Raw genomic sequence first — 12360 nt, 5'->3', positions numbered from 1 at the left:
AGGTTTTTAGAATTGTGTACAAAGACAGTATGCTCAGCTACAGACAGGTGCTAACACTGCTAGTGCTGAGCACCTGAGCAAATTCATAGCAACCAACAAAACAATTCCAGGTTCCATTTTAGTACAGTGGCTAGATTAACAACAGATATCTGATCAGAATTTGGTGTGACACCGGCATGCCATCACTTCATCCTGTGCTACTATGACTTTATTTTCATAGTGCTCTGACTTTATTTTCGTAATTCATGATTTTTTATTTTAATTATTATTTTTTTTTTACATAACACTAAATAGCCATTGTTTTATTCTGGCCATTTCAAAACTTCTAACCTAAGCTATAACTCGAGTCATAAGTTTGCAGAAAGAGTTTAGCTGGTTGGATAGCTGTAGCTACTATGCTACAGTGAAAACATCCACAGCCTCTAAGCATGTATTTCCTTTAATGCTTCAGCAGATTTCACAATTGTGTCCCAGTGAACCTAATTAGTTACTATTGTGTCCACCTCTGCACCATAAGCCCCAGTTTATATTAGTTGCAGCTTATGTCTGTTCCTGGCTTGGCTTTGTATTGCCTACCCCTGCTTTTTTTTTGTTTCACTATCTGTCCAAATACTTTGCATCTTTAGTTTGTTATTTTGTAGCTTATTTTTCTCAAAAAAGATTTTTAGGTTTTTAGATTAAAAAAACTTTCTTTCGGCTTCTCCCATTAGGGGTCGCCATAGCGGATCCTCCGCACGTTTTATTTGGCACTTGTTTTTACGCCAGATGCCCCTACTAACGCAACCCTCCCTATTTATCCGGGCTTAGGACAGGCACTGAAAGTGGCTGAGGTTTGTTCCCTGACCGGGGTTTTTAGATTAGATTGTTTAAAAGTTTCTACAATTTTTCTTCTGCATTTTTCCCTTTTTCTGCTAGAAAGCACATCTCACATGCAGTCAATACAGGTTCTAACCCTGGTAAACATGTCTGCTAAACATGTTAAATCATTTAAAGTGAAAGTTAAAGTTTTAAAAAGTATAACATTTTACTACTAGAAAAAATGGAAACCCCATTTTAAAATTAACTGACATAGCACAGTTCTTTGTCTATAGAAAACATTTATAACCATTTCAGGTTTTACTTATAAAAGTATCCTTTACAATATTTTTATTGTGATAATGAATGAAATTAATACTGTGATGTTTTTCGAAAATTTATTATAATATTTGTGAGATTACATCTTATAATGAAACAGTTATACATAGGTTTGCCTTTATTTTATTAGTTTTATTTGAACAACAGATTACATTTTAATTTAAGCACATTTAATTTCATTTCAATAATCACAACTAAAGCATTTAATTGATTAGAAACATTCATAAAATCTTGGAATACAGATTTCGGTTTATTTTGTTTCAACATTCTTGTATCAGATGCAAATGGGACAACATTTCTTCCCCAAAACTCCAGCAATTTAATATGCTATGTTATTTGTATGTTTGTAGGTTTTGTGTAGTTAAAACTAAGCTTCCATATGGAATTAATGTTAGCTCTTTGTGTAGCAACAGCATTGATGGCGGTCAGGGCCAGCAAGTCCTTCTTTGCTGGCATAAACAATTTCAGAATCAATAACTAAGTTTTATATTTAAAAAAAATTTAATATCTGAAAATGGCCTTGTAACTATATGTGACCACATCAACTTCTTCTCCTCTGTCAGCCATTGTGAAAGAAAAAAAAAAAAAGTTATTAAGTATACATGAATATATTTGAGAATGTGCAGTTTGCTACAGGTGCAGCTTGTGAGCTCTGACTAGTTTGCAGTGGTGGGCCGTCAGGGCCAGCAAAGCCTTCTCTGCTGGCCTAAACACTATCAGAAGCACTGACCTACATTTACAACCTAAATTCTAATATTTGTTCCATGAAATTGTAATTATCTATTCCCAACAGTTTATGTTCTTCATTTTGTAGCATTTCTCTTGGCTGCACTGCTTCCAGTACGTGTATGTGGATGTTAGATTTTTTGTTAAATCAGATTTCAAACTCTATGTGCTGCCATGTCAATCTAATCTGCCCGGGTATTCCGAAGTCTGTACTGCTGGCCTTTTTTACCTTAGTCTCTATTAGCAATTGGTCTGTTTCTTTAACCAATCAGATTTCAAAATTGGCCTCACAGGGCCAGCTAGCTGGCCAGAATAGCGTCAGCATTTTTCCGTCCTCTGATTGGTTGGTCAGAGGGAACCTGTTACAGCCAAGTTGAAATGTGAAAATGAGCCGTACCACTGGCTTACAGCTTTTAAGGAGCGGTGCAAATTATGAGTATGCTTAGCTGGTCAGTAGGTTGTATTTTATTAACATCTTTTATGTTTTTGTCATGTTATTAGACAAATATTGATTCTGAACTGCTCCAGTAAAAATGGTATTCACCCTCCCTATGCCTCTCTCTCTGTAATGCCATGCGTTGTTATATTGTGTTTTTGTATAGTATCGATGGTTTCTATATTTGCAACATGATAGTGGTGGTGGTGTTAAAAGGTGGATTAAGTTGGGCAAGACCCCACTGAAGGCCGATGTACCAAATGCACGGCCCACTACTGCTAATTTGCTGTCTGACTATTCAATTCACAGGACACGGAAATGCTGAAGTTATTGTATGCCTGCTCGATGCGCCCCAATGTAGCGAACTTGAACTCTGATTAGGCAACAGCCTTCAAGCCATATCCATTCTTATCTACAGGCTCCAGCACTGTTGATTCTAAAGACCTCACAGCAGATTCCTTTGACTCTGGCAACACGTGTTTGCTGAAATATGATTGAATGGAAACTCTTAAACGATATAAACAGATACTCCTGGAAGCAGCACATCTGAGAGAAAAGCTATGAAATTATATTCATGGACAAAAATATATTAAAATGTAAGTCAGTGATTTTGATACAGTATAGGTCAGCAGAGAAGGTCTTGCTGACACTGATGTCCGACACTGCTATTATGTTATGTTAGTCACACTTATGTTAGGTTGCTGTGTAATTACACTTATGCTAGAACTGTGTAGGTACTGTTATTTTATGCAGTTAGGTATTTGTTATTTTAGGCTGTGGGGCAGTTACAGTTTTGTTAAGCAGTTATGTAGTAACAGCTATGTAAGGCTACTGTTTAGTTATTTATGTTAGGCCTCTGTGTAGCTGCAGTTATGTTAGCTGTTGTGTAGTTACAGTTATGTTAGGCCTCCATGTAATTGCAGTTGTGTTTGGCTGTTTTGTGCTTACAGTTAAAGGTATCAATGTAGTTGGAGTGCCATTTTGTCCTTCCCTTGGCTGAATTAGAAAATAAATAAATAAAACAGTTAACAAAACAACCAATAAAATAAAGACAACCACAAGGATCCAAATTCTTCTCCGTGGTTGTGGATGGACTGGTATAAGCTGTTGGAAAAACGGAAAGTACAATGAAACACAAATGTCACTCCAAACAAATCAAGAGAATACTCTAATTAGACAATCGTTGAGCCATTTTAATTGAAGAAAATTGACCTAGTTAGAACTGTGTGTTCAACACCTACTGGGATATTGGGTGATAGATACTCAGTGATGGTTTTCAGTGCCACATCATTAGCCAAGCATCTTAGCAGTCCAATGTCTTCATACCAGCACAAGTCTGCAGCAAATGCATCATCCCTATTTACACAAACGTTGCTATCTGGAGCAAGGTAATTTTTATCAAACGTGTGGTGGAGCACAATGAGGACAACAGGACGAATTGCTGTGAGAGAGAGAGAGAGAGAGAGAGAGAGAGAGAGAGAGAGAGAGAGAGAGAGAGAGAGAGAGAAAGAGAGGATAATACTATGTTAATATATTGTTGTATTATATCCCAAGGCAGGCCTGAGGCTGACATGAGATTATTTAAACTGACATTAATGCACAATGAAAGATTGGTTCTTCTGGCTTTAATTTTATATTATTATTCAAGTCAAAATTATTTTCCTTCTTTTCTAATTAAATTTTCATAATAAACTGTTATTGTTGAAAATTTTTGTGAAAAGACTTCCATGTACATTTCCATACATACACATCCATACATTTAAATTCTTACTCTGTGAATCATCCAAGCAGCCTATGACAAATTTAGGATGCAAGAAAACAAGACAAAAGACATAAATTACAAATGGAAAAAGTTATTAGTGCAAATGCAAGAAGTATGTGTATGTTCAAATTTGGCAGTGTGCAAAGTAAACATCATAGAAAGTTTTGTGTAAATACCTGCAGAGGTAGATCCATGTTGGTATTTCCATCGTATGTGTGTGTGTACTATGTAGTCAGTGTTGATATTTGCACTGTGGTGGTGGTGTGAGTTTATAAGAAGGATTGGTTAGTAGACAACTCTCAGGTTTTAAGGGAATGTAAAATATTTACATGAAATAGTGTATTTGTTGCACCCATTTACATTTACATTGTGTTCGGGGCTCAGACACACTCTCCCAGTTTAAGTGCAGATTAAAAAACATATCTTTTTAGCAAAGCCTACACATAACATTCGTCTCACATCATAACCTTGTTCTCCAGAACATCTGATCACATGTACATTATTAAATTGTGCTGTTAATAATCATGAACAGCAGCTATGCTAATTTCTCTCCACTGCTTCTCTTTCTCTCCTCATCCCGAGGCATCCTGAGGTTGGCCAGCTCCAGTCGCGTCCCACCTCATGAAGATTATGGACCTTTGAAGAATTAGATGCTGAACTCACAAACATCACGAACCATCTAGAGACGTACCAGTGCCAATTGGATCCCACTACATGTGTGGAGTTTTGACATTGGACCTCCTGAAATGTGTTAAAGGCTCTGGCATGGAGAAGCTGATGCTGGATCTGTGATGATCACAAATGTTGAGCTCAGTAGCTCCTAGTTTTATAACCTAAAGACTGTATAAGACTGTAGAAAGATCATTACTTATAATCTTATACTCCAGTGCTCATGTTAGTTCTCACTCTCCAGTGTTCTGTATTGTTGAAAGATTTATGATCAAATTGATGTCACCCAAATGAGGATAAGTTCCCCTTTTGAGTCTGGTTCCTCTCAAGGTTTCTTCCTCATGACATCTAAGGAAGTTTTTCCTTGCCACAGTCGCCACAGCTTGCTCATCAGGGATAAATGCACACCGTTCACCTTGACTGTTGATTTCTGTAAAGCTGCTTTGAGACAATGTCTGTTGACTTGACTTGACTTGACATTAGCGGCATTTAGCAGACGCCCTTATCCAGAGCGACGTACAAAAGTGCTTTGAGTCTCTAGCAATGAATAAATCTACACTGGTACACAAACTTAATATAAATATAACTCTTGAATTCTACAAAGCAAACTGGAAAAGTGCTAATTTAAGTTTTTCAGGAAGAGGTAGGTCTTCAATCATTGCTTGAAGATAGGCAGGGACTCCGCTGTACGGACATCTAGGGGAAGTTCATTCCACCACCTTGGTGCCAGAACAGAGAAGAGCCTTGAAGTATACTTACCTCTCATTCTGAGAGAAGGTGGTACCAGTCGAGCAGTGCTGGAGGATCTCAAACAATGTGGTGCAGTGTGAGATGTGATGAGGTCTCTGAGGTAAGATGGTGCTGGTCCATTTTTGGCCTTGTAGGCAAGCATCAGTGATTTAAATTGGATACGTGCAGCTACTGGAAGCCAGTGAAGGAAGCGCAGCAGTTGGGTAGTGTGGGCGAATTTGGGCAGATTGAACACAAGTCATGCAGCTGTGGTTTGGATAATTTGCAGTGGACAAATAGCATTCAGGGAAAGACCTGCCGGCAGAGAGCTGCAGTAATCGAGTCTTGAGATGACAAGAGACTGAACAAGCACCTGGGCAGCCTGTGTGGACAGAAATGGTTGAATTCTTTGGATGTTGTAGAGAAGAAATCGACCGGAACGAGCAACATGTGGGAAGAAGGACAGTTAATTGTTCATAGTTACCCCAGAGCAGTGGCTGAAGGGAGAGCAGAGAGTCATGAAGAGTTATTCGGAGATCTTGACCTGGAGATGAATCACCTGGAATGACAAGCAGTTCTGTTTTACTGGGGTTGATTTTAGTTGATGATCACTCATTCATAAAGATATGTCTGTCAAGCATGCCGAGATCCGAGCGGAAGCTGTGTTATCTGATAAAGGGAAAGAAAAGATTTGTTGAGTGTCATCGGTATAGCAGTGGTAAGAAAACCCATGTGAGAATATGACTTCACCAATGGAGTGGGTATAGAGGAAGAAAAGGAGTGGATAAAGTGCTGACACCAGTGATATCGTAGATATCTTGGATTAATTCATCCAGACCATCAGAGGGACACCAGTGGTAAGTCTGCATGGGGCAGATATGGATCCCCTCCATGTTACCTCGTATGAGCGACCTTCCAGGTAGGAAGCAAACCATTCCCATGCTGTTCCACGGATACCGAGGCTCTTGAGGGTGGACAAGAGAGTCTTGTGGTTGACTGTTTTAAATGCTGCTGAAAGGTCAAGGAAGTTAAGTACAGATGACAGCTTGGCTGATCGAGCAGCATGCAGTTTCTCAGAAACAGCTAAAAGGGGCCGTCTTTGTGGAATGTGCCGCTTTGAACCCAGACTGGTTCAGAGGTTGTTCTGTGAGAGATAGACAGACAGTTGGTTAAAAACAGTGCTTTCCAGAGATTTAGAAAGAAAGGAGAATAGTGATACCGGTCTGTAGTTGTCGATGCCTGATGGGTCCAGAGCAGGTTTCTTTAAGATGGGAATGACCCTTGCTTGCTTGAAGGTAGTTGGCACATAGCCAGATGCTAAGGACCCATTGATGATTCTGGACCGTTGTTGCTTTCATAACAGGATATCGTAGATATCTTGGATTAATTCATCCAGACCATCAGAGGTCACCCCTTGTTATTTTTGTCTCTGACTATTCCTCTCTAGGCCTCCAGAGCACACCATAGTGTACATTTTTTAATTTTGTCTTTGTTGTTACTGCCATTATCCCAGTTACATTACTTAAGCTTCTTCTTAGATAATGTAAGTAAGTGATTTTTCCTTTGACTTGGAATATGTCATCTTGTTTTCTTATTCCAGTTTCCTAGGCTTAGCGTAGCCCAGGGGTCTGCAACCTTTGTGAGCAAAAGAGCCATTTTGGCCCCCTCTCCTACCAAATATAATTTGCCTGGAGCCGCAAAACATACTTGATATTTAAATAAATATAACACAAATTGTTTTAACAGGTGTAATGTAGTTGCCTAGTGTGATTTCTATTGTATTTGTGCTTTATTTAGAAATGTTGTTTACGTTACTTTTTTGTTGTTTGGCAATTTCTCACTACATATCACGCATGCCAGTAGGGTAGCATAAATGCCAGTAAAAGCAAATAAATCTGTCCATGCAAAAGTAAACTGTCTGTTTTCTTTTGAGATTTTTTCTTCTTTTAGATATTTTTTCACAGTTAGCTTACAAAAGCAAGGGTCTGGACCTCAATATCAGCTACTCATGGGCCAAGGTGTGGAAAGTAGACAGTCAGACACTTATGGTTTGATCAATAAAATATTAAAACTTTTTTACGTTATCTCGAACACCAAGATAAAGGTTGGTTCCATCTGAAACACTGTTCACTGTGTAACATAAAATAAAATTAATATAAAAAAAAAAAATCTTTATTTACAAGTTATTTTGTCAAGGCTGCAGGGAACCACAGCAGGGTGGCTGAAGAGCTGTATTCATCTGCAGACCCATGGGTTGCCGGACCTCAGCCTAGCCCTTCCTTCCCATTGTTGTTTTTATTTTATTTTTGTAAGCTCTGCATTTGCTGACTTGGACAAGTATATCAGACAGTGGCAGGAGAAGTCCCCAAGTCCCGATCAAGGCTGTCATGTCCAACCCTATCCAGCTTATGACCCTATCCATGTCCAGCTCCCCCGGTATGTCATGTATATCTTGAATATTTTCCCTCCAAATAAAACTGTTACTGTTTTTATTCCAACATTCATGTCTGTTTACACCTCATTTAGAATATTGCTTAAAGCTATGTTTCAAACTGCATACTGCAATGCCGGATACAATGTCCAAAACTGTATTTCACCTAAATATGGGAACATATGCTGGTATATGCCTCTATTTGGACTACTTTATTGATAAAATAACAGTAGTGAGTAATATTGAATATGGCATATTGGTTAGCTGAATTTCTTACTTGGAATGTTTTTAAGAGCAGCTTCAATGTCTGTTCCAACTCGAGTCACAACTGTAACAAAAGCGATGATGACATGACACAGATCCACTGAATTCACTTGTTGAAGCTTAATGCGTTTTTTAAGACGCTTCATAAACTCATGTTGGACAGCCAAGGATTTCCCACTTTCATTCATTACGAACACCAGTGTTTTTGATCCTGGAAACAAAATGACACACATTTTAGTCAAAATGTTGTTTGATTACTGTCAGTGTATGAGTAACATTGAATCAGTGGTTGAAAAAACAGAAAGAATTAGTGATTGCATTATGACCATTTGCAGTCAATCTTTAACCTCAGACATCACATTATACATTCTTTCATCATATATCCTGTATCTGCATCCAAAAAGAAAGTTATACTGTATATTGTGTATAAGTCTGTATGTTAAATAAAAACAAATATAAATGAGGAAGATTCCAAGTGCTTAATCAACTCTCATTATTATTATTATTATTATTATTATTATTATTATTAGTAGTAGTAGTAGTAGTAGTAGTAGTAGTAGTAGTATTATATTCCCAACACACCTTAACAGGTTATAGGAATAAGTCAAGTAAATAATATAGTACATTTTGATTTAAAAATATTAATTTATCTTCACACAAAATGTTTGTTGTTTATGCTGTCTGATAGGAACTGTTCATCTGAACTGTTGTCTTTATTTGTTATATTTTGGCACAAATAGTATTTCAGTTTCTGGATCATAAACAGAGAACTTCTGCTATAAAATGACTGTAAAATGCAATGCAAACAATAATGTCTATGACGCAATTCTGGATTTGCTTTTTTATTTTGCTTTGTGGTCTGAATGTGGGTAAATAGTACCACATGAAAGGAAATGAAATCATTATCGCACAAAAACAATATGCAGCAAAGCTTTATTTGGTTTTAAAATATAATACTCCATATTATGATGCAGAAATATTACACAATTTTTAAACTCTACTAAAATCAGCCAAATGGAATCTAATTTTTAAAAGCTAGAATGAACATAAACAAATAAAAATACCTTGAAACATTTTTGAGTTAGCTTGTATGAGCCTTTTAGAATTGTTGTGCTGTTTTGTACTTCTAAAGGAAGACTTGTGACTTTCTTTTAAGACTGCTAACAAGCTTTATCACCCGTCTCACAAATTACACACACACACACACACACACACACACACACACACACACACACACACACACACACTGTGTAAACAGTAGATCATAAGGCTAAAGGTACTTCTATAACCAGCGAAATCTCACATGCTGATATCAAATTACTCAGGTAATATTGTTCTGTTTATGTATTTATATATCAGGACTGTCACGTGTCTCCACGTGTCACACAGAAGACCCAACAACCAGCAACACAAATGCAACAGCTTGTACACTCAGTGCCGTGTCGAAGACAAATAATATGGGAGTGTTGCATTAGGAACAGTATCCGGTGCAGCTGAACAGGGAAAAGGGTTACTGTACACAATGTACACTTTATTTAATTGTGCCCCTTGGAGTTCAGATTTTCATTGAAAATGATACACACTTGATACACACGATCAAATTATACTATACAATATTATTAAAAACTTTTTCATTTGTCCTTTTACTAAAATGCTGCATAAAGGTACCCAGATTACTAACCAAAAAATAGATTTATTATTGGTCTACAATAATTAATAAGGATTTTACATACCTCGCGACATCTTGAATAGAGAGATATTTAAGACACAGTTGCTGCACAGATTAGCTGCGTATGTACGCAAGAAACAGTTTCATTTTCGATTTCGATTACACGTCACTCGACTCACAATGACTCAGCAAAACTGCATACAGTACCTTCTTCTATTGTTTTAGGGGAAAAAAAACAATACACACATTCGGCTATAATTCTCATCACATCTTACTTATTGATATATTATCACTAGCTTTGAAAGCCTTTGTTGTAATTATTAAAAACTTAAACGCTTTTCAATACGTTTTTTTTTTTTTTTTTTTGGGGGGGGGGGGGGCAACAATCTATACATGGCCCCCAGAAGCCATATAAATCAATAAATAAACTCAAATATTACATAAGTAAACTACAGCACTGATAATACTAACCATATTAAATAGATTAACCCCCACACGAATAATCACAATTTTCTCATCTTTGTGTCATTCCAAATAAATATTGCTTTCTTTTTTCTTGTTCAAAATATATGTTAAAGTATATTTTAGTCCATATAATAAAAATCTGTGTTTTCTTAAATATGGTGGCAGAGAAGTGCAAAACATAACAAATCCGAAAAAAAACATGAACAATCCAGAAAACACTAACAAATCCAAAAACAAAATAACAAATCTGAAACCAAAATAACAAATCTGAAACCAAAATAACAAATGCAAAAACAAATGAACAAATCTAAAACCAAAATAACAAATAAAAAAACAAATTACGTTTACATTTACATTTGCGGCATTTAGCAGACGCCCTTATCCAGAGCGACGTACAAAAGTGCTTTTTAAATTAACAAATCCGAAAACAAAATAACAAATCCAAAAACACAAGAAAATAGCAGAAGTATACATTGAAAAGCAAGGAGAAATGGAATTAATTAAATGCTACCTTGAGGAAGCACATTCATATGCAGTGATTTTCCAGATGCTGACAGCATATCATGACATAAAGATTGTGCCCTCTAAAAACAAACCTGAAGGATGCAGGTATGTTTCAAAGACAAAAATATTCCCCATTAAACAATGTGTGGAATGCTATAAGAGCAGAGCTGCACGGACCAGGACAGTTGTTTGGTTAACGGACAACGTGGTTAGCACTTCAGCAAAAACACAAGTTGCGTGTTTAACATGATGTTATGCGGTTGCTACAAAAACTTCACCCAATTGGGACAGAGCAAAGGAGACATAATAGATTTGTTCGACATACTGATCGCTGAATGGGACCAAACTATCAGTGGCATGTGGATGCTTATGATAAACCATTCGGTTTCAGTATATCCGGATGCATTGGCAGTTTTTCAAGATGTGTCGTGTGGCTTAATTGTGGGCCGACTAACAATGATCCAGCTGTTTTTGCACACAAATTCATTGCCTGTGTACAATGCCTATGAGACTACAAATGACTGTGGAAAAGAAAATGTTGGCAGCAGTAGAATTAAATTTAATTCATTTTTATTTGTATAGCGCTTTTACAAATAAACATTGTCTCAAAGCAGCTTTACAAAGATAAAGCAGTGATAAAGAATGAATAAGAATGTTCTTTATAAGTGTAAGTTTGTCCCTAATGAACAAGCCGGTAGCGACTGTGGAATAAGGTTTGCTTACGGCATTGCTGCGGATTTGCTTACTGGCACGGCTGCTTTGCTCTCGACTTCACTGCTGTTTCTTATGGAAATTCTTGCTGCTGCGCTCCACCGCTGGTTTCCTTGTGGGTATTGCTACTGATTTATTTCCGATGTTACTGCTCTTTGGCTTATGGACACTTCTTTATTTTATTTTTATCTTATGTCATTAAAATGTAGAGAGTTGCACATGGACCATGTTGTGTAGAAAAGGCATATGAATTTGTCACTCATACTGTACTACTGTATATTCTACAGATAATTCAACACAGGCCAGATATTGTTTGTGGGGACACCATGACCATACTACTGACTTGGAACCAGCACCTCAGATTCCTCAACTGAAACAAGGTCCAAACTCAAATGTGTCACAAGTATTGTCTTATAAATAATGTGGCTTTGTATGGGTTATGTGTACCATCGATGAGTTGCATCTATGCAGTAATTATATTGAAATTAGTTTCTGTTTGAAACAAAAGGAATGAATTATAATGTAAGAACTGTTAGAAAGTGATGGGTGATAGGGCACTCGCCTTGGCAGAGATGTGCATTCTGTAAATGCCCCTCTAGATATAGATCTGCTTTTTTTTCTGATGGGTCAGAGGAAGAGCTCCTTTATAAAGAAGCAACTATCTCCAGAGAACAGTCTGCTTTTTTCCGATGTCCTTCATTTGGAGAATCAAGGAACAGCTCTTGAAGACCTCCTCAAATTGTTTAATGAGCATTTTCCAGGATCAGTGACAGCTAATTCTTACCTGTATCATAAAGCTTATGGACAGTTAATTCTGTTAACTTCATTTGTTGATGAGCTTCAAGATCTGGATAAAAATG

General features: G+C 37.1%; 1 long non-coding RNA gene across 1 annotated transcript; it reads right to left on the bottom strand.

The window, feature by feature from the left end:
* Positions 1–1239: 1239 nt before the first annotated feature.
* On the bottom strand, positions 1240–9972 carry LOC310730625. Its single transcript, XR_014534869.1, has 4 exons — positions 9885–9972; positions 8165–8362; positions 3538–3737; positions 1240–3400 (listed from the first exon to the last, which is right to left on the bottom strand). It is a non-coding gene; the product is annotated as an uncharacterized lncRNA (long non-coding RNA).
* Positions 9973–12360: the final 2388 nt, after the last annotated feature.

This window comes from Silurus aristotelis (genome assembly GCF_946808225.1).
Source record: "Silurus aristotelis genome assembly, chromosome: 9".
NCBI lineage: Eukaryota > Metazoa > Chordata > Actinopteri > Siluriformes > Siluridae > Silurus > Silurus aristotelis.
The sequence above is the reverse complement of the archived record's forward strand: the minus strand, read 5'-3'. Positions and strand labels throughout refer to the sequence as shown.